General features: G+C 43.9%; 1 protein-coding gene across 1 annotated transcript in view; it reads right to left on the reverse strand.

The window, feature by feature from the left end:
- Positions 1-23679, reverse strand: part of STARD13 (StAR related lipid transfer domain containing 13) — a 247400-nt gene that overhangs the window by 183662 nt on the left and 40059 nt on the right. The gene's annotated exons all lie outside the window — the stretch shown is intronic.

Below are 23679 nucleotides of genomic sequence, written 5' to 3' on the forward strand. Positions count from 1 at the left end.
GCTGCGTAGCCATCTACCAGCTTAGGATGCAGCTTGGTCGTTCTTTTTCTAAATTTGGATAGAGGCTGGTTTGGGGGGAAATGTGTCAAAATGCAGTATTTAATAAGAAATGACAGAATTATGGCTAACTTTGTGCGTACACTGCTTCCCAAACCAGTGCTTGGAGAGCACGGTGTTATGTACTGAAATTCTCACCCTGGGCCAGCAGAGGGATACTGTAGCTAGTTATGCAAATAAGGGATCGAAAGTGACGTTCAGTGATTGCATAGTTTTAGAAAATTGTTACAGTTACGTTGTACTGGAGCTCTATATAAGCAGGCTGACTGAGCCCTTCAGCTCAGTTCTGTTCTGGCCTGTGAATAAACAAGAGCTGTTTGAAGAATTGCTGTGTCGTCTGATATGTTCACCCACAACTTAACACACGGGATGCAGAGTAAACAGGAGTGCATGTCCTCATGACACAAAATTATTTTTGGAATGGGATAGAGGACTTGTAAGGCAAACAGTGCCTTCCACACCTCTCTGACACACCCGCAAAGTTAAGAACGGATGCTACGAAGCAAAAAGGCTGTTCTAGGACTAACGTGTTGCGCAGTCATCAGCACCCACAGCAGTCTCTCTCCTAGAAAACTTTTGAGTATTCAATGGAGTTTGTGAAACTGATTATATCTCACCAGTTCCAGTTGAGTGCTCCATTCTAGCTGGAAGCAGGCAAGGAAGGGTAGCTGAGCTGTTTGTATTTTAGTTCTCTCTCCCCCCCCCCCATTGATATTCTTGCTTTTCCCATTACCTACATATTGCTCATATGATAATGTATCCCAGGATATTTTGATTTTGACGCTAGGCTTCAGAGTCACAAGACACATCTATAACATTAAGAAGAAGAGTCCCTGGATAATTAGATGTGCCTTTGGATCACTTGATAACATCTGTAACTGAAAACTTGTGCAGATGTTATGCTGTAATATGCTCATCACACACATGCACCCTGCAAATAAAACATATTATACACAAGCAAAAACAGAACACACACAGAAAAATTTAAGAAAAATAGGGCATATGGCAGATCATTACATTATTCCTTCCAAAAAAATGGATGAATAAAGCCTATTGTTTCTTTTTTAAGACATGGAAAGTAAATCAGGTGTTCACGTCTTAACACAACAAACCATTAGTATTGGCCTTAGCAATTTCAGTCTGCTAAAGTTGTCCTCAAGTTCCTGGATGCTATCCAACAGTACTCTGGCTTGCTCTTTACAGGGCAAAGGTGTCACGATGTAGCTAGTGTGTAAGGAGAGGCATGTAAAGAAATGAGACAACATACCTGTCTATGAGTGCTTTTCCTGACATAAAATACAATAACAGACTCTCCAGAAATAACACATAGGGAGCTGCCTTATACCAAGTCAGTACTGGTCCATCTAGCAGAGTTTTGTCTGCAATGACTGGCAGTTTTTAAAAAATAAATATTCCTTTATTTACAAGTATACAGGCAGTGTTTAAGGGCAGGGGGCAACGAGTCACTCTTCTAAGGCAGAGGACCTGCTACCCCACATCAAATTCTGGGAGAGGACCAGTGCTCTTTTCTTTCCCAAAGGGACAAACTGCTACTTTAGCTTGGATTCCTGCATTGCAGGAGGTTGGACTAGATGACATTTGCGGTCCCTTCCAACGTAAGAATCAAGAGAACTATAACCTGTAGAAAAATAATTCTCCCTACACCCATCACATTTCAAGGCATTTAGAAAGAGGGCTAACCCTGGGATGCAGGAACTATTAAAATGCCCTTTTATAAAACATTTACAAAGAGGTCAGATGAAGATGAATAATAGATATGCTAATAAGTGGCCAAATCAATGGTTAAATATAGTCAAGGACCAGCAGATGAACTGGCTGATTATGAGTCAAAGAGGAGAGCAGCCAGGATTATTCCCCCATCCACCTCACTCCACCGGAGCAAACCAGAGAGCAGGAATGATGCACAAACACCTTTAGGATCCCTTTTGTAAGCTAACCTTTTGTCTCTTTCTGACAGCACATTCCCACTTAAAGGTGGAGGAACAATGGAGAGCCTTTCACTTTAGTCTCAATCAGTGCCAAATGCACAATTGAGAGCCTTACACTTTAGTCTCATAATCTCAGTGCTATATGAAGACGCCTGTCAAGAGCGTCCTGTATCACAGCACTGAAAACAGCTGCAGAGGTACAGTGCAGTGCTGCTACACATTTTTGCATTGCAGCTTTCTGCAGAACAAATGACATGTTGAACAGTACATGACTGTCTGCAATGGATACGGCTGCCAAGGAGAGCTCTTGTGTTTTTAAGAACTTCCTGGCTTGAAGAAATTAAGCAGGTGACGATTTTCCTTATCTGTTCTCCAGGAAATGCTCCTCACTTACTACATTTCTGCAATACAGACAGCACTAAAGGCATGGGGGGGGGGAGAAGATCTTCCTGAAAATAAATGCAACCCCATGGATGCATGGAGTCCATCGTATTCAACATCTTGTTACCTCCATTTTTCCAGGAAAGAAAGGATGCTGAACTTCTACCACAGCCTCCTTGGCAGCTTGCCTCTTCAGGGAAAAAGCTTGTCCATAGTTTTGAAGTCATAGAATTTTAGTGCTGGAAGGGACAACAAGGGTCATCTAGTCCAACCCCCAGCAATGCAGGAATATTTTGCTCAATGTGGGGCTAAAACCTGCAACCCTGAGATTAAGAGTTCTCTAAAGATTGTTCCAGGACGCGGGTGGCGCTGTGGTCTAAACCACTGAGCCTAGGCCTTGCCGATCAGAAGGTCGGTGGTTCGAATCCCCGCGACGGGGTGTGCTCCCGCTGTTCTGTCCCAGCTCCTGCCAACCTAGCAGTTCAAAAGCACGTCAAAGTGCAAGTAGATAAATAGGTACTGCTCCGGCGGGAAGGTAAACGGCGTTTCCGTGCGCTGCTCTGGTTTTGCCAGAAGCGGCTTAGTCATGCTGGCCACATGACCTGGAAAAACTCAGCTCCCTTGGCCAGTAAAGTGAGATGAGCGCCGCAACCCCAGAGTCGTTCGTGACTGGACTTAACTGTCAGGGGTCCTTTACCTTTTTAAAATGATTGTTCCTAGCAAGATAAAGACAGATAAAATGTTTTCAGCACCCATGGGATACTTGCGGTCCTCCAGATATTGCTGGACTACATAGAATTGGAAGGGACCTCATGGATTATCTAATCCAACCCCCCTGCGATGCAGAAATATGCAGCTTTACAGAGACCAAACCTGTGACCTTGGCATTATCAGCACCATCTTCTAACCAACTGAACTGACACCTTATCATTGCCTGTGCTGGCTGGGTCTGATGGCAGCCACAGGCTCCTCACCCCGATTTTCAGAGTTACTTCCCGCTAACAACTGGTGTATGTGTGTGTGTAGCAGCCAAATTCAGAAATAAATAGTCTGGCACAACTGCTGGTTGAGACAATAAAGCAACTTTATTACTTAAAACAAAAACTGTTCTGAGTACAAGCTGACATGCGGCCATCATGGAGTCATGAGGTTAACAAAAGGAATATCTAACACTCACTGACTGGAAGAGGAGGAGGAGGATGGAAGCAAAACTTGTGTTTGGGGGTGGTGGGGAACCCAATCCAACAAAGGTAGTTTCTTAAGAAGGAACCAGCAGGGAAGAATAAAGCGCTTTCCTGTCTATTTCTGTCTATTGCCCCTAACTGGTTCAGGCAACTTATTGCAAGCGTTGTTGCTTTACTCCCAACAACCAGTTCAGAGGCTAGAATTTCTATGCTGCTGTACTTTGGTAGCCAGATGATACACATAAAGAAGGGAAGGGAGCATTGGTGGTGCGGGAATAAAAGGTCAGCTGCTCCTTTAAACAAAGATGCAAATGTTAGTAGCGGTACTGGAGCGGGGGAGATACACTATGTCCAGTGAAATACATATTTTAAAAGAAATGAATAGCAAGGAGATCTTTAAACGGCAGGATATTATTTGGGGGACCGGTTTGCACTTTTTTCTTTATTTTTACAGCACAGCCATAATGTGTTTATGTGTTTACAGTGGTACCTCGGGTTACATACGCTTCAGGTTACAGACTTCGCTAACCCAGAAATAGTACCTCGGGTTAAGAACTCTGCTTCAGGATGAGAACTGAAATTGTTTGGTGGCAGAGGGAGGCCCCATTAGCTAAAGTGGTACCTCAGGTTAAAAACAGTTTCAGGTTAAGAATGGACCTCCGGAACGAATTAAGTACGTAACAAGAGGTACCGCTGTATCTAGAAATAATGATCCATCTTGTTATTTTTTTTAAAAAAAGAATGATCAGATATTTCTCTGAGAAAAATGACACAGCCTGCTATGTTCTCTTGCACGTTCCTGTCCTTCTGCTGCACTCAACTGCTCACTCTTCACTTCGCTTCATTTCAATTCCCGATTTCTCTTGACAGCTTCTCTAGATTATGACCTTGGCTGCAGTACAAGGCACTGCCCTCTGGTTTGTCCTTTTGATTAAGACGAGTGGCTTGAGCCGAGCTGGAGTTTGGAAGACACCCGACAGTTATACATGCGAGAGGCAACCTTGCACTACTGTGCTTCTGACCATCTCCAACATGCAACAGCACCATCTGCATTATGTTCTACATTTGTTGTTCTCTGGGGAATGTCAAAGGAAGACATTGCAAGGCTGAGCCAAAACCACTCGTTCATTTTCAGGAAACGGTTTGCAGGCTGCAAAAGGCAGCACAACGTTAAGAACTTTATGCCCAAGTTTGCCTCCTTTCTCCTCATTCATTTTTCCATGTGTGTTATTTTTTTATAGAGATTTTAAGTCTGAAGGCAGGCACTGTCTCACTACTAATGCTTTTAAATAACCTTATTAACATTTTCTTTTGGTTTCCTTTCAGTCCCCGCGCCCCAGTGATAAACACTTCTAGCAGTTCTATGGCTAGTTTTGCTTTCAACAAGAGTGTGGCATCCCTACATACTTGTATAACGGTATGTTCTGCATGTGCCTATCATAATTTATGTCCTCCTTCTAAAAATTCTCCCTGAAAGAAAAACTTGCTGTTCCAATTGTTTGGGGCAAATGGTAGTTGGTCATCTTCGAAAGATGCACTGAGGCTGTCTTTTTGGGTGGTCAGTCAAAGCCATTACCAGTTCTGGGCCTAATGGAGGGAGTAAAGTAAGGTGTTGAACCTAGGGGAGAGCCATAGCTGTCAACGTTTCCCTTTTTTAAAGGGAAATTCCCTTATTCCGAATAGGATTCCTCGCAAGAAAAGGGAAAAGTTGACAGCTATGGGGAGAGCCCAGAGAGGATAATGCACACTTTGCATGCAGAAAGTCCAAGGTTTAATCCTTTGCATCTCCAGAAAAAAAATAAGAAACAGGTAGTAGGTAATGGGGAAGACCTTTACCTTCTCTTGAGCTCCTAGATACTTTTGCATGCAATTCATGTTCTCTATAGATCTTCCTCTACCCACCCCCCATATAAATCTCTCTCCAATTTATTGCAAGGTACAGATTGTGTGGACTATGTAGAAAAAATGGGTACTCAGTCTCCATTGATTTCAAATCAAAAAGTTGTGTATATGCAATCTGTATTGGCTTCCTTGTGTCACTTGATAACTGCTAGTATCAGCAGTAGTGACTTCTGCCAGAAGTCCTGGTGGTTTTTTCCTAAGCATTCCTTTATTCTGACAACATCTTGTGATTATGTGGGACGCTGCTTACCTCCCCCCCCCCCCACCATTTATTCAAGTTGGCACCCATGCTCTGGACCTCATCTGTAGAAGGCACACAAAGAAGGGCCTCAAATGATTACTGCAGAGTCCAAGTCAGTTTCTATGGGGAAAGGTGGTCCTTGAGGTACTGTGGTCCTGAGCCATTTAAGGCTTTATATGTCAAAAACTGCATTTGGAATTGTACCCAGAAACTAATTGGTAGCCAGTGCAGTTGGGCCAGGATCTGTGTAATATACTCAAACTATCTTGCCCCAGTGAGCAACCTGGTCACTGAATTCTGCACCAGCTGAAGTTTCTGAACCATCTTCAGAGGCAGCCCTAGGTATAACACAACATGCATTTGATTGACAGGAAGTTGTGCAGCATATGCACAAACAAATCTGAATGAAAGCTAAATAACCAGAAGACATCAAATACAAGCTCCATGCAAGCTTTGTACAAACAAATCAGGAAGAATGCTTAATAAACAGGCCATATGGAGAGGCCAGGAATGAAAAACAGCTGTGCCAGTTGTCAAAATCCCTGGATGAAACCCTTTAGCACTGTGCAACACTAAAGACCAGATTCAACTATCCGGTTCCCAAAAGCATAACTGTGCTTTCCCCCTTCTCCTGCAAATCTGCTCTGGAGGGTCTGGAAAAGTCCAAAACAGAAAATGGGGGAGGAAAGTGAAGATTGCTTGCCCAATGGAATGATCTTATTAGCTGAATTCCACCCTAAAAAGTGTGTTTACTTTTCAATATATATTTTTTTGCATGTCACAGTTAATATATTTTTTAAAAAACCACATCACCTGGTTGATATAGGATTAGAAGATAGTTCTTTAAAAATAAATTGAGGTTTTACTAAAGTTGATGGAAAAGAACAACCAAACTTACCAAAATAAAAAAATGCTTTCTCTATTAAGGCTGAGGTTCCAAGCTTCTGAGCACTTTTCAAGAAACTGTTGTATGTACTCAAAATATTGTAATATTGCAGAAGGAAAACTGGCAATCTGCAGACCTCCTCCCCTGCTTGAAAGCACAGTAAAAACCCAAACTAGCAACCCACTCTCAAACAGCCTCTCCCCAAAATCCAAAAAAACCTTTTAAACAAAACAGTTGCGAGGAATAGAGAACTTTGGCAGGTGTCATGGACAGTCACTTACAGACACACTGTTAAGACCATATTCATGGAAGACAATATTACTTGGCTACAAGTGATTGCTGAGGAGGAGGAGGAGAAGGACCAATTCTACAACTGATGCCACAAAGACAACTAGTAAGAATAAAGTCACATGCATTTAATTGCCAAGATGGAAAAGGGTCAACACAAGATGTCTGAGATCATCAAGAAGAACTTAAGTCTTCCTGGCGAAAAACAGAATTTTTCCTTTCATGCAGAAAACAGGAGATGCTATGTGGAAAATACTGTTTCAGCTTCTATATAGAACACTAACGTCCTTAGGGTCCTTTGTTCTAATAACAAGAGTTAAATAAATAAAGTCAGAGGAAATGAAAAGAGAGAGCATCTGAGAAAACCAAGTTACTGTAAAAGTAAATACAAATAAAATGCCAAGAAGTTGTGGGACGGGGGGGGGGGGGAGTCAGGATTATACTTGTAGTTCCCACGCCAAATCTTCCAACATCAACACTGTGGTTTGGCTGGACATTATCAGGAATGACTTGCCACGCACATTTACATGTCATGACTCACACAAATGCTCCACTTCCGAACCATACTTCCTTTGGCTCCCCAGCCCAGCTGTGTTTTCAATTTGAATTAGTAATGATATCATGCATCTTCAGTTCAGGCTACAGACAACGGTACCCAAGCCTCCGATTAAAGCAACTATGAAGCTGCTTTGTTTTTGTTTCTTAAAAAGTGACTTTTATGTCAATAGGATACTTGGCTAAACACAAGTTGAAAATGTTGGCATGATATGTTTTCCAGCCAACCTATTTGGTGTGTTTCTAAGTTTGTACAGAGCACCCTGGTGCAAATGTCTGTTATCAAAAGTGGCTTGCTTAAGTCCTATGCAGACTGGTCTTACAATCTCCTTTCCCTTCCTCCCCCACAACGAACACAGATTACTCTGTGAGGTGAGTGAGGCTGAGAGACTTCAAAGAAGTGTGACTGGCCCAAGGTCACCCAGCAGCTGCATGTGGAGGAGCGGGGAAGCGAACCTGGTTCACCAGATTACGAGTCTACTGCTCTTAATCACTACACCACACTGGCTCTCATGGAGAGGCAGCAAGATGCTTCCTTGCCACCACCACCACCACTCAGGACAAGCGCCAGTCCATCATCCTCCCCAAGTTTGGAAGCAGTGGCACTGGAGGGGGAAACAGAGACATTCCGGGATTAAATCAGAAGCTGGGATGGCTTTCACGAGTCTGTCCCTAGAAAATTGGGATGCTTGGAGGGTATGCTGTCCATTCTACTAGCTGCTTTGGGCCAGACTCTAGGAGGCTCCACACTACTGAGAAAAGCTTTGCCAGACAGCACAGTGAGGATGCAACAGTCAGCAAAGCTTTGCTACCTTCACTGCAACTAGGTAGACTCAATGTTCGACTGCATTTGACTGGATTTTTCCTACACTCCACATTCGAGCCTTCTCCCAGCTTGTTTCCTCACCCTAAGCTCTGGAATATACCAGAGCTGTGTTGATATCCAGTTGCCTCTTTCTGCACTAGCTAGGAAGTGGCCCGGTACCACTCACTCTGAATTTGGCCTGCTAAATATCCCTCTCAGCATGAAAGCTGAGATTTGATACTGGGAGAGGCAACAGCCAGGTCGGAGAATCAGCACTGTGTTTCTGGTGAACACATCTGGGGACTGTGCCAGGCCAAAAGCAGCGCATGTAGCACTGTGGTTTTTAATGGCCTAGCTGGCATCCCTCCCAAGTGTGAAATTAAAGACCTTACGGAGTACGGTCGCTTAGAGAAAGATGGCAGCTGCTAATGGCGCCATGCCCTGTATCTATGTGGCACCAGTGTTGTGGAATACCCTCCTGGCTGAAATATGAAAGGTCCCATCAGTTTTGGCATTCCTCCAGCTCTTGAAGACACACCTGTTTGCCTTGAACTTGCACCTGTGATCTAATTGTTTTAATTATTTCATTGATCTAATTGTTTTAACGAGCTTGTTTTATTGCATTTTTACATTATGAATGTTTTAAAGTTTTGATGGAATTGTTTCATTATGTTTTAACTCTGTATGAACTTTATGATTGATTTTATACTTGTAAACTGTTTAGAAGCCATTTTGTCATGTAATAAGAAGAATAATTTATTATTTATACCCTGCCCATCTGGCTGAGTTTCCCCAGCCACTCTGGGCGGCTCCCAATCAAGTGTTAAAAACAGTAAGTGTAAGTGTAAATGTAAGTAGTAAATAATAATAGTAGCAATAATGATATTAATATTAATAATAATTCAAAGCGGAATCTATGACTGGATGCATGCACAACACATACTTGTCATAACTCAGAGATGAAGGCTGGCTAATTGAAGTTTAATTGAGCCTAAGAACTGACCTAGGGCTCCTAAGCTACTTTTTGAACTTGGGGCAGAATGGGTGGCTGCTTTGAGGGAACCTTTTGCAAAAATCAGAAGAAAATTTAGGTCAGGGAAGTATGGACCGATGTGCTCACAATGTACGGGTGAGGCTGTCAGATTTATTAAAATAATTAGCACTAGTCCACGAAGGATTGCAGGTGAATATGAAAGATGTTCTTATATTTTATAGCCAATGTTTTTCAGCATACAGTTCTTCACAAGCGCAGAGCAAAAGAGATATTTGCCCTTGAGCCTAAAACTGACATAAAATATTTACAAAGCTCACATAGCAACTTGTAAGGCTCAGTTAGTGTATGGATTTGGAATTTCCCTGATAAAATGAGGCTCTGGGAAGTGTTTATTGCACTATTTATAAGTGGCATTGCAAGTGAAATCTTTATGCTGATCCCGCTCACAGAGTCAAAGAAAATGCCACCTACTTTAAATAAATAGGGCCTTTACTGTAAATCCTCTCAGGCAACTGTCTTCTTTCCTTTTACCTGCCAGTAAACTTCTTTGTTATTGCTCTGTTATGATCTCTTTCCCTTAAGGGCCATGCAAAGAAGTGCTAAATCATTCCTCTCTCAAAGTACATTGAGCACGTCTCTTTATTGCCAGCAAGTTAAAAATAAAATTCCAGTGTAAGCAGAATTATTCTGTACGTAGACAACGTGACATTTTAAACCATACTGTAACACATAATTCTTGAGCTCTGAGTATAGCCTACTTCCCCTTATTCCCCCCCCCCAATTTTATTGTCGATTTTTGTGAATTGTGGATTGCTGCCTTCAACAGCATACTCCTATCTCCCCCCCCCCCCACTGCCACTATGTAAAGAATATGGAGTCAGTGCAGAAGAATGGCTAAAAACCTGAGGTATGAACGCCTTTGGTTTAAATCCTGTCACTACTCATTTATATGATATTGGCAGCCAGGATGCTAAATGGTAAATTTTGAAAAAGGAAAAAAAATCCCTTGCTCAAAACAGCAGTTTATCAAATTATGGGAATTGGTAACCAAGTATAATTGGACGCTGTGGGTAAGACAAAGACAACAAAGAATCCATCAATCTGAGCAAAAATGGGACCCACTCAAGGCTTTCAGGAACAAAGGCAAATATATTTATGGATCTGATTTAATTAATTATAGTTTCTTTGTTTCATATTGTAGGTATAAATGTAGGGTAGTCTGTTGGGGATTTCTTCTTCCTTTTCTGTTCTATTGTTAGGTTTTCTTTTGTATCTGTGAATGTTTTGTACCTTTTCCCCTAAACAAATAAATGAAAATATTTCCACTTCTGTAAACTTGATAGATGGCAAACCGCTGTCTTTGGCCTAAGCCCACAATTGCAATATGAAGGTAAAAATAGTAACCTGCCTACAGGGTTGATGTAAGGATTCCTGAGATAACCTTAGTGAAGAGCTCTTAACATTCCAAAAGTGATGCATAAACAATGGTGATTTTTGGCTGCAGAAATAAGTGAATTCTAGCTGAATTTGTGCTTACCACCCTTCAGAACCCTAAATCCTTTAAAATCAACAATAAGTTATTGGTGGGGGGCGGGATAGATTCTCCTTCCAGTTACAGTGGACCTGTGGCTTGCATTCCCGAAAGCTCACTGGATTTGCTGAAAAACAAGAGGGCACAAGGCCTATATATTATAAAGCAGTGGTGCCCAAACTTTTTTCAGGGAGGGCCAGATTTGATGAAGTGAAGGGCCGTGAGGGCCAACCAAAGTTGTTGCGCTTTTTTTAGGATTGAAATTGTTGAGCTTTTTTTTTTTTTAGGGTTGAAGTTGTTGAGGGGTTTTTTGAGGATTTTACCCCATAAACTGCCGAAGGGGCCGGATTAGGCCCTCGAAACGGACTTTGGACATGTCTGTGGTAGAGCCTTTGGCCAACAAGGGAATCAAAGGTGTGCTAAAGGTGGAAAAGGAGATTGCAGAGGAGCTGAACGGATTATTTGCATCTGTCTCCAGAGCAGAAGACTCGCGAGTAACATAAAAGTAATAAGGTGAAACAGGAGAGATGCGAGCCGGAAAGGGCGACGGAAGGGCCCAGCCGGGCGGCGACTCACCTCACAGGCGGTGCGCCATCCCTTTGGCCCAGGCGAGGCGGCAGCTGCTTGGCGACCTCCTCGCCCGTCTCCTCGTGAGGGAAACGCGGCGTCAGCGTCGGGGCACCTCTGGCGGAGCAAGGCCGCTGGCCTTTGCCTTCCCCTCCACCTTCCTCCTTTTTGCCACGCCGCCTGTGCCTCCGCTGCCTCCCGCTCTCGGCGGGCCCTCCTGGGCGTCGGGCTCTGAGGGCGAAGGCGCCCCTCCTCGGCCCCACTCCACCACGCCCACCTGCAGCACGGGCCCCGCCACCGCGCTCCCGCCAGCCGCCCTGGCCGCTTCGCCCGCCTCCTCCTCGGGCTCGAAGCCCAGGTTGTCCCGGCTCCAGGCCTGCTTCGAGCAAGACGAGAGCGGCGGTGACGGCGAGCAAGACGAAGGAGGAGGAGAAGGAGAAGAAACGACGACTCCGCCGCCGCCCCAGCTCCAGATGCTCCAGGCCGCCGGGAGGGCAAAGTCCCGCCATGGCCCCCCGACCCTGGACGAAGGCCGCCGCCGCCTCAGAAATTTTCTCTCAGGCTGGCCGAGTAACGGCACGGGAAGGGAGTGCCTTTGCTTTCTCCACCGCCTGCCTTCCAGCCCTCCATCCCCCTCGCAGGAGGAAGCGGGCAGGCCGGGCTGGCGACTACACGGGCCACATGACGAGGTCTGGCGGGCCGGATTCGGCCCACGGGCCTTGTGTTTGACACCCGTGTTATAAAGCAAATCTGAGTCCCCTAACCCCATGTTTTTCCTACCATGCTAATCTGATGGGGAGTATTGCAGATGACAATTGGCAGTCAGGAAGGGTGCTTAATCCTTCCCACCTATTTTCCCTTCCAAATACATCCACCTGCCACTGCACTCATGTTTATTGGCATGCACTTGAGCAATACATGGCTGCTGGTACGTGTGGTTCTGTTGAACACTGCAGCTGGTTGGGAAAGAATGTTTCATAAGGGCTGTAATGAATGATACATAAGGGCTGTAAATGCTACCCATTCCTTCCCTGAATTTTTCAGCTTCTGATTACAGCATCTGTAATTTCTCATCCTGCGACCTGGTGGGAAACATCAGCAGCCTCTTTCTGGCAAGCGACTAAACCTTTGCAATTCCATGTAAGGCAAAAGCTGCAGTGGCAGCCACCCAAGCAGAAGGTAGAGCTTCTGTAAGGGATCTCAGATGCTGCTAGTGAACTTGGGTGATTGAGAGACTGTTTGGAAACTGAGGCCAGGCTACTGAAAAATAACGTGGTGCCTTCTCCATACTTGGTGCACTTCCCATTGAATTAAAAGAAAAAAGTAGAAATAATTCCACCAAAGTTCCTCAATTAGGACTGAGTGTTCTCAGAGTGCTCTCCAAGAACTACAAGCTGGTGTTTCTTTGTGTGTGTGTGTGCGTGTGTGTTGGCCTGAACTGATCCCTAACAGCCGATATTATCCTGGAGAAGGCATGGCTGGCTGGCTGGAATCCTGAGCAAGAGCACTTCTGTTTGTAGAGGGCATACCTTGTAAGCCAAGGGTTTCAAACTTGTTTCCTGAAAGGTACACCTAGCTAACACTTCACCGTACTTCCTGGTCAATATTTGACTTTTAAATGCTCCAAAATGCCATTTCGTCACAGATAAAAGTACTTGCGCGTTCAAAATTTAAGGGAAGAACTGTAGCTCAGGGGTGGAGCATCTGCCTTGTGAGCAGGTCCCAGGTTCAATCTCCAGCAACTCCAGGTACAGTTGAGAGCATCACTTGCCTGAAACGCTGGAGAGATGCTCCCAGTCAGTGTAGACAATATTGAGCTGGGTGGAAGGATGGTCTGACTCAGTGCAAGACTGTGTCCTATATTACTAAATTTGGACAGTGGAATAAATAGCATTTGAACGACAGCTTGGTTTTGGAAAGGTTGCTTGTATGAATTAGAGGGGTAGGGAACCTGTGATGATCCAGATATTGTTGGGCTACAGCTCCTATCCACCCCAGCCAGCATTGAAAATTATCAGGGATTGCTAGATTTGGGATCCGGCAACATTTGGAAGGCTACAGGTTTCCTAATTCTGAATTAAAATGGAACGAAGGCTGTCACAGGATTTATGTGGATGTTTCACATAATATGTGAGGTGACTGGGTGGAAAGATGTACAGGCATCCTCCCCCCCCCCACACTTTCCCAGGGGGAGAACCCTTTAAACGCCCTCCCTGCTGCTCTCTCTCCAATCCAGAACAAAACTACGGTTTCCAAAAATATCCACAACTCGAACTGGAACTCTGGGGCCAGTCGAAGGCTGGAGGACACGCAGGAAAGCAGCAGTTGCTGCTGCACTACCCTGAACACCAGCTGTTAGGCAGGGAGGCTGGGCAGCCTAAACAAAGCCCCACTGGGCCTCTGATCTCTTTGGGGCTTCCTCTGCCCTTAGTGATGTCAGGTTCGGGGAAAGTCTCCTCACGAGCCATGACGACTCTCCAGCTCTCTCACATTATTTCCAGGTTTGAATCAAATTTTCTTCTTCTTTCCCATGAGTCAATCACATGGAAGTGTATGGGTGGGGGGGTTACCTGTAATTCTATCACAAATAATTTCCTATGGAATGCTACATTTTCCTTCATTAGCATCACCTGCATGTATTCATTCTTTTCCCTCTTTCTTGCCTCCTCCTCCCCCTCTCACACCTGCAGATTTGGAAAGCAGTAGAGTTGTTGCAAGGTTCAGTAAGACAATAAACCCTAGTTTCACTTATTCACTCTAAGGATATAAAGTATCCGTTTTTGTAACCCTGAGAGGCAAACTCTAATTTTGCAGGTTGGTATTCAAGTGGGAAACGTAAACTTGGAATTACCTATCAAACTCCACATACCCAATAGAAGTAGTTTAGCATTCTTATGAAGCTGCTGAAATCGCAGGAGAAGCAAATAGATAGTCACTGATACAAAAAGTATCCTCACCCTAAATATATAATGAAGAATAAATATATTGCACTCTCAACAGATGGGTAATCAGTATAACCAAATGCACGTGTCCCAGAAGCATCATTTATGATTTACTGCGAAAGAACACAGAGCCCTTGCTTCCTCAAGAGGATTGTGGGGGGTGGGGTGGGGGTTATAAAAGGAAACATTATTTTAGATTAATCATCTACAAAGATACTACCTTGCTTTACAGAAAGATGCGTTAAGCAGAGAAGGACCCTGTTTACGTAATTGTCAAAAAATTTCCCCACTAAGAAGTGGACTTGTGGCTTTATACTCTGTTGCTGGCTCAGTAGGTTTCCAGTTGCGAGATAAGTGGTCCAGGGAGGCAGCCTTTCCTTATGAACTACTGTATTTTTTGCCCTATAGGACGCACTTTTCCCCCTCCAAAAATGAAGGGGAAATGTGTGTGCGTCCTATGGGGCGAATGCAGGCTTTCGCTGAAGCCTGGAGAGCGAGAGGGGTCGGTGCGCACCGATACCTCTCGCTCTCCAGACTTCAGGAAGCTATCCGCAAGTCGTGGGAGCCCGCGGGAGTTCCTCCCGGGCTCCCACCCTTGTGCAGCGCTGCCTGCACCCCGAAGCCCCGGTGCGCTGAGCAGTCGCGCCGGGGCTTCGAGTAGCTCTGCGCAAGCCGCGGGAGGGCTCCCCCGGCTTGCGCAGCTCTGCCTCTTATCCCGAAGCCCCGGTGCGCTGAGCAGTCGCACTGGGGCTTCGGGTAGCTCTGCGCAAGCCGATGGAACCCTCCCCCGGCTTGCGCTGCCTCTTATCCGGAAGCTACCCGAAGCGACTGCTCATCGTGCCGGGGCTTCGGGATAAGAGGCAGCACTGCGCAAGCCGCGGGAGGGCTCCCCCGGCTTGCGAAGTGCTGCCTCTTATCCCGAAGCCCCGGCGCGCTGAGCAGACGCGCCGGGGCTTCGGGTAGCTCTGTGCAAGCCGCGGGAGGGCTCCCCCGGCTTGCACAGTGCTGCCTCTTATCCAGAAGCTACCCGAAGCAACTGCTCATCGCGCTGGGGCTTCGGGATAAGAGGCAGCACTGCGCAAGCCGCGGGAGGGCTCCCCCGGCTTGCGCAGAGCTGCCTCTTATCCTGAAGTCCCAGCGCGCTGAGCAGTCGCGCCGGGGCTTCGGGTAGCTCTGTGCAAGCCGCAGGAGGGCTCCCACGGCTTGCGGAGAGCAGCCTGTTCTGTGGTCTGGGGTCTGGGGAAGCTCAGGCTTCCCCCGCCCCAGCCTAGCGCCTTGGGGGGGGGAATAATTTCCCCCCTTTATTCCCCCCCCCAAAAAACTAGGTGCGTCTTATGGGCCGGTGCGCCCTATCGGGCGAAAAATACGGTACCTCCTCTGTTCTCCCATAGCTGCTAAAACCATAGGATTAAGGAAGCCACCATTGCCAATTCCAGCTTTTGGGGGGCCCTTGGGCAAGGGGCCCTCAGTGGACCTCACTGCATCCACTTGCTCTTCCACTGCCTATAGACCCCAAATCTCACTACTGCCCAGAGATAAACTGTGAGAAATTGCAGTCAAACATAACTGTGCATGAGGGAGTGAAGACAATAGAGCTGGATCCCTAGACCCAGCTAGGTCATGCCTCTCCTTCTCCAATGAGAGAGGAAGTGAAGTCTTCTCTTCCTGTTCTCACTCTTTCCATGCCATGTCACCTACCAGAGAGGACGTGTCTAAGCAAGCTCCAAGCTTAGAGCATGTGTTTGGAGCTATCTTTCTGTATTTTCTACCAAAGAGTATTCATTCTGCCTGTGTTCTCCTTGCTGCTGCTTGGATAAATGCATGAATTGACCTTTGAATCTGTAAGTAACACATTTTAAACGTACTTAACAATATATGATCTGCTCATTTCAAGAGGGGTAGAAAAGAAGGGGGCATTGTATGCAGATTAATGGCATAAAAGTGTCTAACAACATATATGCTGCCTGACTTTTACGAGTTTAAACTCTGCTACTGGGGGCTCTCCTGCTGGAGAGTGATTTTAGCCCTGCTTTTTGGATCCAGGTACCCAGTCAATTCCTACACAAGAAACGAGACAAAAATGAGTTGCAAAGGGCTTCCACGAATCTAAAATCATACTTATTCCCTCCATTAACATTTGTTCCTGACTAGTTCTATAACCCTCTGAATTGTGTATTAAATTAAGGAGAACAGAAATGGCTTTCATTATACTAAAGAATGGAGCTTAATGGGGTCTAGTTAATAAAATGTAATTCACTAATTGGAAATTTGGCACAAAAACAGAGCTTGGAATAAGGCTCAATAGTCCATATATTTTCCTAGGCTGCTTCAAACTACTGCTGAACTTCAGAAAAGGAGACACCACTAAATTTTATAAATGTAGCGCTTGCACTATATGATGTGAAACAGAAAATGTATTATGTTCAGTGCTGTGAAACAATGAAACTTAGGTCTGCATAATAGTACAGTGGTACCTCGGGTTACATACACTTCAGGTTACATACGCTTCAGGTTACAGATTCAGCTAACCCAGAAATAGTGCTTCAGGTTAAGAACTTTGCTTCAGGATGAGAACAGAAATTGTGCTCCGGTGGCGCGGCGGCAACAGGAGGCCCCATTAGCTAAAGTGGTGCTTCAGGTTAAGAACAGTTTCAGGTTAAGAACGGACCTCCGGAATGAATTAAGTACTTAACCTGAGGTACCACTGTACTTGAAATTTTCCATATAGAATGCTTATTAACATGTATGGAGAGAAACCACTTATAAAATAATCCCGATAATAATTTGATTGCTCGCTAGGAGTCTGTCTAGTCACAGGCCTTCTCAATGGATTTTGGACTTAGCCAAGACAGTCTTAAAACAGAAAACTGTAAAGTAGCACACACAACCATCATAGTTAGACACCTCTCATCCAATCTAATAAGCCTGCTTTGTATTTATAACAGTATACAACAGCCTTCTGAAGTAGCATACCCATCAACATTTCTCTGATGAAAATAGGGACGCCCCATTCCACTCAGGGCGGCTTCTGACATATATTAGAACATAATTAAACATTAAAAAACTTCCTTATACAAGGCTGCCTTCAGACAGCTCAAAGGTCGGATAACTCCATACCCTCCAACATTTCCCCAATGAAAATAGGGACGTCCTAAGGAAAGCGGGACATTCCAGGATCAAATTAGAAACTGGGACGGCTTCTCTAAATCAGGGACTGCCCCTGGAAAATAGGGACACTTGGAGGGTCTGAAGTACATTAGCTTGGAAGATAAAAGTCCTGGTCAGGCATTCAACTCATGGGGGGAAGTAGGGATGAGCATTCCAGCCCCACACCAACCATCACAACTTCTGCTGTTTTCTGTCACAAGGCAACAATCTGAAGTGGGGTCGCTTGTATACAAGTGGATGTTGCCTGAACATTTTAGAACCTTACATAATCCATTCCAAAATAGGTAGTGAGGCTCTACAGAAAGCTTTGACTCAGGTGAAATAAAGCCTAGTTTTGCCCCGATGGAGCAGACAGAGCTGGCATACTCATCACCACTACTTCCCCCCCCCCCCATAACTTAACATCTGAAGAGAACTAGCAGCTGGTTAGATTCTCCCCTACCCAACACTCTTAACCATTATATTGTGGTGGCTCAACACACTTTCTTTCAGAATTTACAATAAATATATACTAGGCATTGACATGTTCCTCTGGGATTGAAATGATCTTCATATTTCTATGTATCCTCTTATTCAGCATAACAACATTTTAAAGTACTCATTTGTTTCACTGAGAAGCATGTTGCAATAAGCATGGAAAATACTAACACACTTAACAGCAGGAATGCAGCAGATATGAACAAGCACTTGCAGAATGTGTAGAAAATTCAGGGTTGGCTAGAGCCCAGCCTCATCATCTACTGGAATTAAAAAGCCTTGTGATCTTAGCTATAAAACACAAAAGCGGGTGATGGAATAGACGCACAATCCTTGCTTTTTTGTGGATATTGCTCAGTGTTTTTCAGTCCAAATGACTTCAGTAAGTAGAATTGTTGGAATGCAAGCACTCAGCCATCCAGTCATGAAACTATTTACTGTGCCCTGGATCAAAGGCATCAGTACTGTTCTGCTCCCCCTCCAATAAAATAAAAATCTATGCATGCCAGTTATTTAAACTCAAAGTCTGCTGCTCAATCTATGAAGCAGATCAGAACGTAAGCATTTTAGGGCCTAGGTGCCCCATGCCCCCTATGTTCCACCCAAAGTCATGCCATTACTTTGCACTGACTTATCACTATGCATAAAGAGTTTTGCTTCAATGTGGGGGTATGTAACAGCCCCAAACCAAATAAGTCTATCAGGTCTGGCATCACTGCATGGCATAGCTGGGCAAATGCTACATGAATCCCAGCTGGGTTCATAGTTGCTGATGCCTTGCCTGGGTGAGCCCCTTTAAAAAAACAACAAAACCTCTTGCCACTAAGAAGACCAGCAAGAGGCATCAGCAATGGAGTAATCAGTTTAATCTCTCCTCATTAAACAATGATATGGATGGCTTGCTGCAGCTGCATGGAACTCATCTGAGGGCCAAGCAGATAGGAATAACTATTTTTAAAGGGTGAAGTATCTCAATGCAAGAAGCTGCTGTCCTAAGAGTAGGGGCTTTAAGATTCCATCTCAGCACTTGTTGCTTGGTGCTGAGATGGAACCCCATGTCACTAGATCTGAAAGCTCAGCACCGGCTGCCAGTGAGCTACTGAGCCCAATTCAAGGCGTTAAGCACTAGTGCACAAAGCCCTAAATGGCATCTTGTCCAATATTAACCATCTCAGGCTTTACCAATGTTAGGAGACCCTGCTGCTGCAGGTAGGTTGCTGCCTTTGATTTGTAACAGCAGTTCCCCACTTATGGGAATGCCCTCCCTGGTGAGGCATGACTGTCTCCATCATTATTAATATTCAGGAGGAATATAAACACATTCCTGTCAACTCGGGCACTTAATGGCTGAAAAATACTACTCCTGGCAAACTTGTAATTATTTGCTGTGAGGATATGTGATTGCTTTTAAATGGTGTTGTTTGTTTGCCACACCCTTTGGGAGGAAGAACAGGATAGAAAGAGAATGAAAGAAATAAGCAAACAACCAACTGCTTTTACACACAGATACCATATCTTATATGACTAGTTATATATCATGGTTGCTTCCCAGCCACAAATATTTGGGTGATTATGGAGCATTTTAAATAGAGTTGCATACATATGTATATACACACACATATGATATATATATACATATATATATATATATATATATATATATAGTGTATAAAATTACAAATACACACAAAAACTGCAATGGCTAGCATAATCTTCTGTATGTGAGTGAAAGGAAATCCTTTTTTACTTTGCCACAGCTTTACCAACTCACTAAACAACAAAACTGTGAGCTATTTGTAGCGTGTAAGAGTGAAGGGACTTCTACCTCATTAGGAACTGGGATCAGGCATATGAAAAGCATTTTTTTTACACAAGGTCTTTTTTGTTTAACTTTTGCTTAACTCTCTACTCAGCCCCATATTTGACTACTCTGCTTCTTCTTTTGCATTTGGGCACTTGTGCAACATGCTTGCCCAAACATGAATTACAAGGTTTTAAAACATTTGGTTGTTGTTCAGTACACAAATATTAGCTTTGCATTCCATTTTGGAAGGAGGCAGAACAATTGTCTTCGGATATAAATACAGTAGGAATTTCAACATATATTTGAAATAAAAGGCGCTGCTTCAACTATGTAGACAAATTTCCATATTGCTTGATGTACTTGTGATTAGTCATATAGTGGATATCAGAGAATCAATCAAATCAAAAGATGGATAGCCTCCAAGCTTCATATGAATACTAAACACCAGAAAACCCATCCAGTTGAAGCAAAACTGTTTTTGACTGCAATTGATTTAGACAGGACTATGAAGAATAAAGTAGATGAAGGAAGACACTGCATGTCACATGTCATAAACCATTTAAGGCAGCGTTCCTAGACTTTACAAGACTTGTTTTCCTTGGACCAAAATCACTGGGATGTATGGTTATCTAGGGAGAATACTTGGATGCCACTTAAGTTTTTAAAATAAAGTTTAGTAAGTTTTCATTCCAATTCAGAAATAAACTGGAAGAGAAGCAAGGGCTATTGGTTCAGTGAAAAGCAAAAACAAGTATTTAGTCTGGTCATGAAATCAGAAAGGACACAGAATGTGGGTGACAGACAAATATAGTCAAGGCACACAAATATCTATCCAGGAAAACGTCTTATTCAGGTTATAGTCCCTATACTTTAAAGAAAACACTCAAAATTGGTACATATATGAACAAATCATATTGCAGTCTTAGAAAGAAATCTACTTTTGGCCAGGCTTTCCACATTATAATGGACATTGAAAAGTTTGGTTGGTTCTTAACAACTATTTGCTTTCCTTCTGTTCACACAGCCTGCAGCAAAGCACCATTGCTCTAACACACATTATGACAGCCAACAATGAATTTCATTATCGACTCTCTTCAAAGACACTGCTGTTGACAGATGTTACAAAGTTGGCATTTGAAAAATCAGGAAAACTGCCTTGACACTTATTCCTCTTTGAAGGGCCTGAATTATCTTGGGACCGCCCATCTTCACCTTTTCATTGCTGATGCCACCTCATCATCTATTTAATCAACTCCCTGCCCCCTCCTCACTTCCAAATAACTGAATTGTTTTATTTCACAAGTTACTCCAACATCTGGTACAACTAGCCTGAAGTCTGAGCTTGTCCAGCTAAGAAGTGCTTGGTGTTATCTGCATATAATACTACAATTGCAGAAAAAATGTCATTTTCTCAAAAGACTTGAATGGTGACCAAAATGTATTTAAGGTGCTCAACACTACAATATCAATGGGACATGCTTTTAGTAGAATCCACTCCATGTATCGTATACTAAGAAATAAAGCATTTTGAGTTCAATAGCAGACACAGTCCAATTGTTCATATTTACCAGGAATATTTCCTATTTTCTGAGGCTTACCAATACAAATCTGATCTATTCCAGTACAACTTTTAATGGAAAATCCTTAAAATGCCATGTGGAATCACACATTTTAAGAACAACAACAATAATAAAGGTACTTATGAAGTGGTCCAAGGGCAGTAGCGTTTTTTCCAAGCACTATACACAGAAAAACATAGACTTGGGAACCAAGTCAATGCATTCACCTTTCATTCACTCTTCATGCCTAGCCAAATAGGAAATGTTGCTGAATGTGTTTTAATTGTAGCTATTCCTTAATTAGAACCAGAGCCAGATCCACTGTGAGAGTAAATATTTCACTAAAACACCAGCCTCACTCCAGGATACTCTAAAGAGCTCAAGGAGGCTAACAGCCCCCCCTTCTTTTCCATATTTCAGCTGGTGCTCAAGGCGTCTGGTCTCTGAATTCTGGAGGCCACCGAATATGCTCAGACATCATCACAGCTGGGATGGGGGGCAGGTTACACTTTTTAGAATTTAGACATTTTGTAATTCTTACTTCTGCACCCCTCAAGATTCACCAGAGCATCCTATTTTCCACTTGTTCCTCAATAGCCCTGTTTGGACCTGCAGCAAAACATGGCAGTCTTTTTCAACTCCAAGCACAAGAGCTGCTGTTCAGAGTTCCTGCTTGCCCCCTATACCTTCTCCAGGAATTGGGATGTTCCCAGGTTACAACCATCATCCTTCACCATACTGCTGATGAGAACTGGAAGTTAAACAACATCTGGAGGGCCACACCACTGCCACGAGGTATAAGACTTGAAGAAGGCAATTCCATTTCCACCTATGCATTTTTTTTCTCCAGTTGACGTGTAACTGTTCCATGACTGTTGAGCATATTACTCAACAGCACATTGAGTTGTTGTTTTCTTTGGGGGGTGGGGGTGGGTGGGTTGTTTCATTTTTGCTCTTCTGCAAACCTCAGAATATTCCAGAATATGCTGAAACCACCTCTTCGTTCCTCAGCTGTCCTGTTTTGACTCCATTTTTTTCATTGCCTGAATTTGCTAATCGAGGAAGTTACAATACTTTGGAACTAGTTGTTCAGTTTATTAAAGGTACAATTAGGTGAGACAATGCAAGGTTTCTCGCCTTTTATTTTAAAAACTATGGGACAGGGTGGAAAGTGTGTATGGCAACTGTGTTTCCCCAATATGCTAAATAGAAGCTTCAAGGGGACTTTAAAAATGTTTTTAAAAATTGTGCCATTAACACTGCTTACTCCAAATCCAATCGAGAGCTAATAAATTCTGTCTTGTTTCATCCAAACCCACCCTGCTTCAGAAAACATGTGTAGTGTATAAAAACACAATTTTTGTTTGGGGCATCTCCCATTATTTGTATTTTATACTTCTTTTCCAGCTTTAATATACCTAGTTCTTATATAAAGGACCAACCTTGGGATGGTCTGAAAGTACAGTAGCCCACCCAACAGCAAACCACGAGGCAGGCATTTTGGCAAAAGTAATGATTTGTGATTTAATAAACCATGTTTCAAAATCCTAATAGAGGCTTGGTGCCTTTACAAAGCATGCAACAGCCTGAAATTTAAGAGGGACCTGGGGATGTAGTGACAGAGGATTGACTATATTCAGCTGTTGTAAGAGGGACAGAGCCTGAGTCATAAAGAAATGTACTTAGCAGAAGTAGTCCAGTTGTTCAAATGCATATTGTGGGGCGGGGGGGGGGGGGAGGACTCTGTACATACTTTACCCTTGGGCTGATTTATCACAAAGCATGCAATGCACACTATCTGCTGCACATGTTGAATTATATCACAGCCACCCTACCTGCTGATTCAATTCACCCCTGGTTCTCTCAACACCCAGTGGCAACCAAATTACCTTTCTCTAGCCACTCTGTATTTGGATGGGGTACAAAAACAACAACTCCTCAATTAATACATATGTTCCTCACCAGCACTAGGAAATACAGTTTTTCGATGTGGCTGGGTTGTGTTGTTTTTTTTTACCTACTCCCAGTGTCCGAATCGCTGGGTACTTATTTTATGAAACCCGACTCTCCTTACAGCTGTCTTAAAGGGCTTTTAGGTTTTTGCAGTTTCACACTGAATGCCTCTCCCTCCCTCAAGTTTGGGAGAGGGACGACGAGATGGCAGTCTTCGAAAACTGGTCGGGGGAAAGGACCATCAATACCTTTAGAAGAAGAGGAAAGAAGCTGCCATCTATGCACGACAGTCTGGGAACAACATCCCCTTGAGACCAGGGGGAAACCAAACGCAAGCAAACAAAGCAGCTGTGGAGCAGTTCGCCCCGAAAAAGCCTGCCACCTCCGGCGCTGGGTCGCCGAAACCATCCCAGCCCATCTCGCCATATTGGCGACT

The sequence above is a fragment of the Podarcis pityusensis genome, assembly GCF_964106645.2.
Source record: "Podarcis pityusensis genome assembly, chromosome: 4".
NCBI classification, from domain to species: domain Eukaryota; kingdom Metazoa; phylum Chordata; class Lepidosauria; order Squamata; family Lacertidae; genus Podarcis; species Podarcis pityusensis.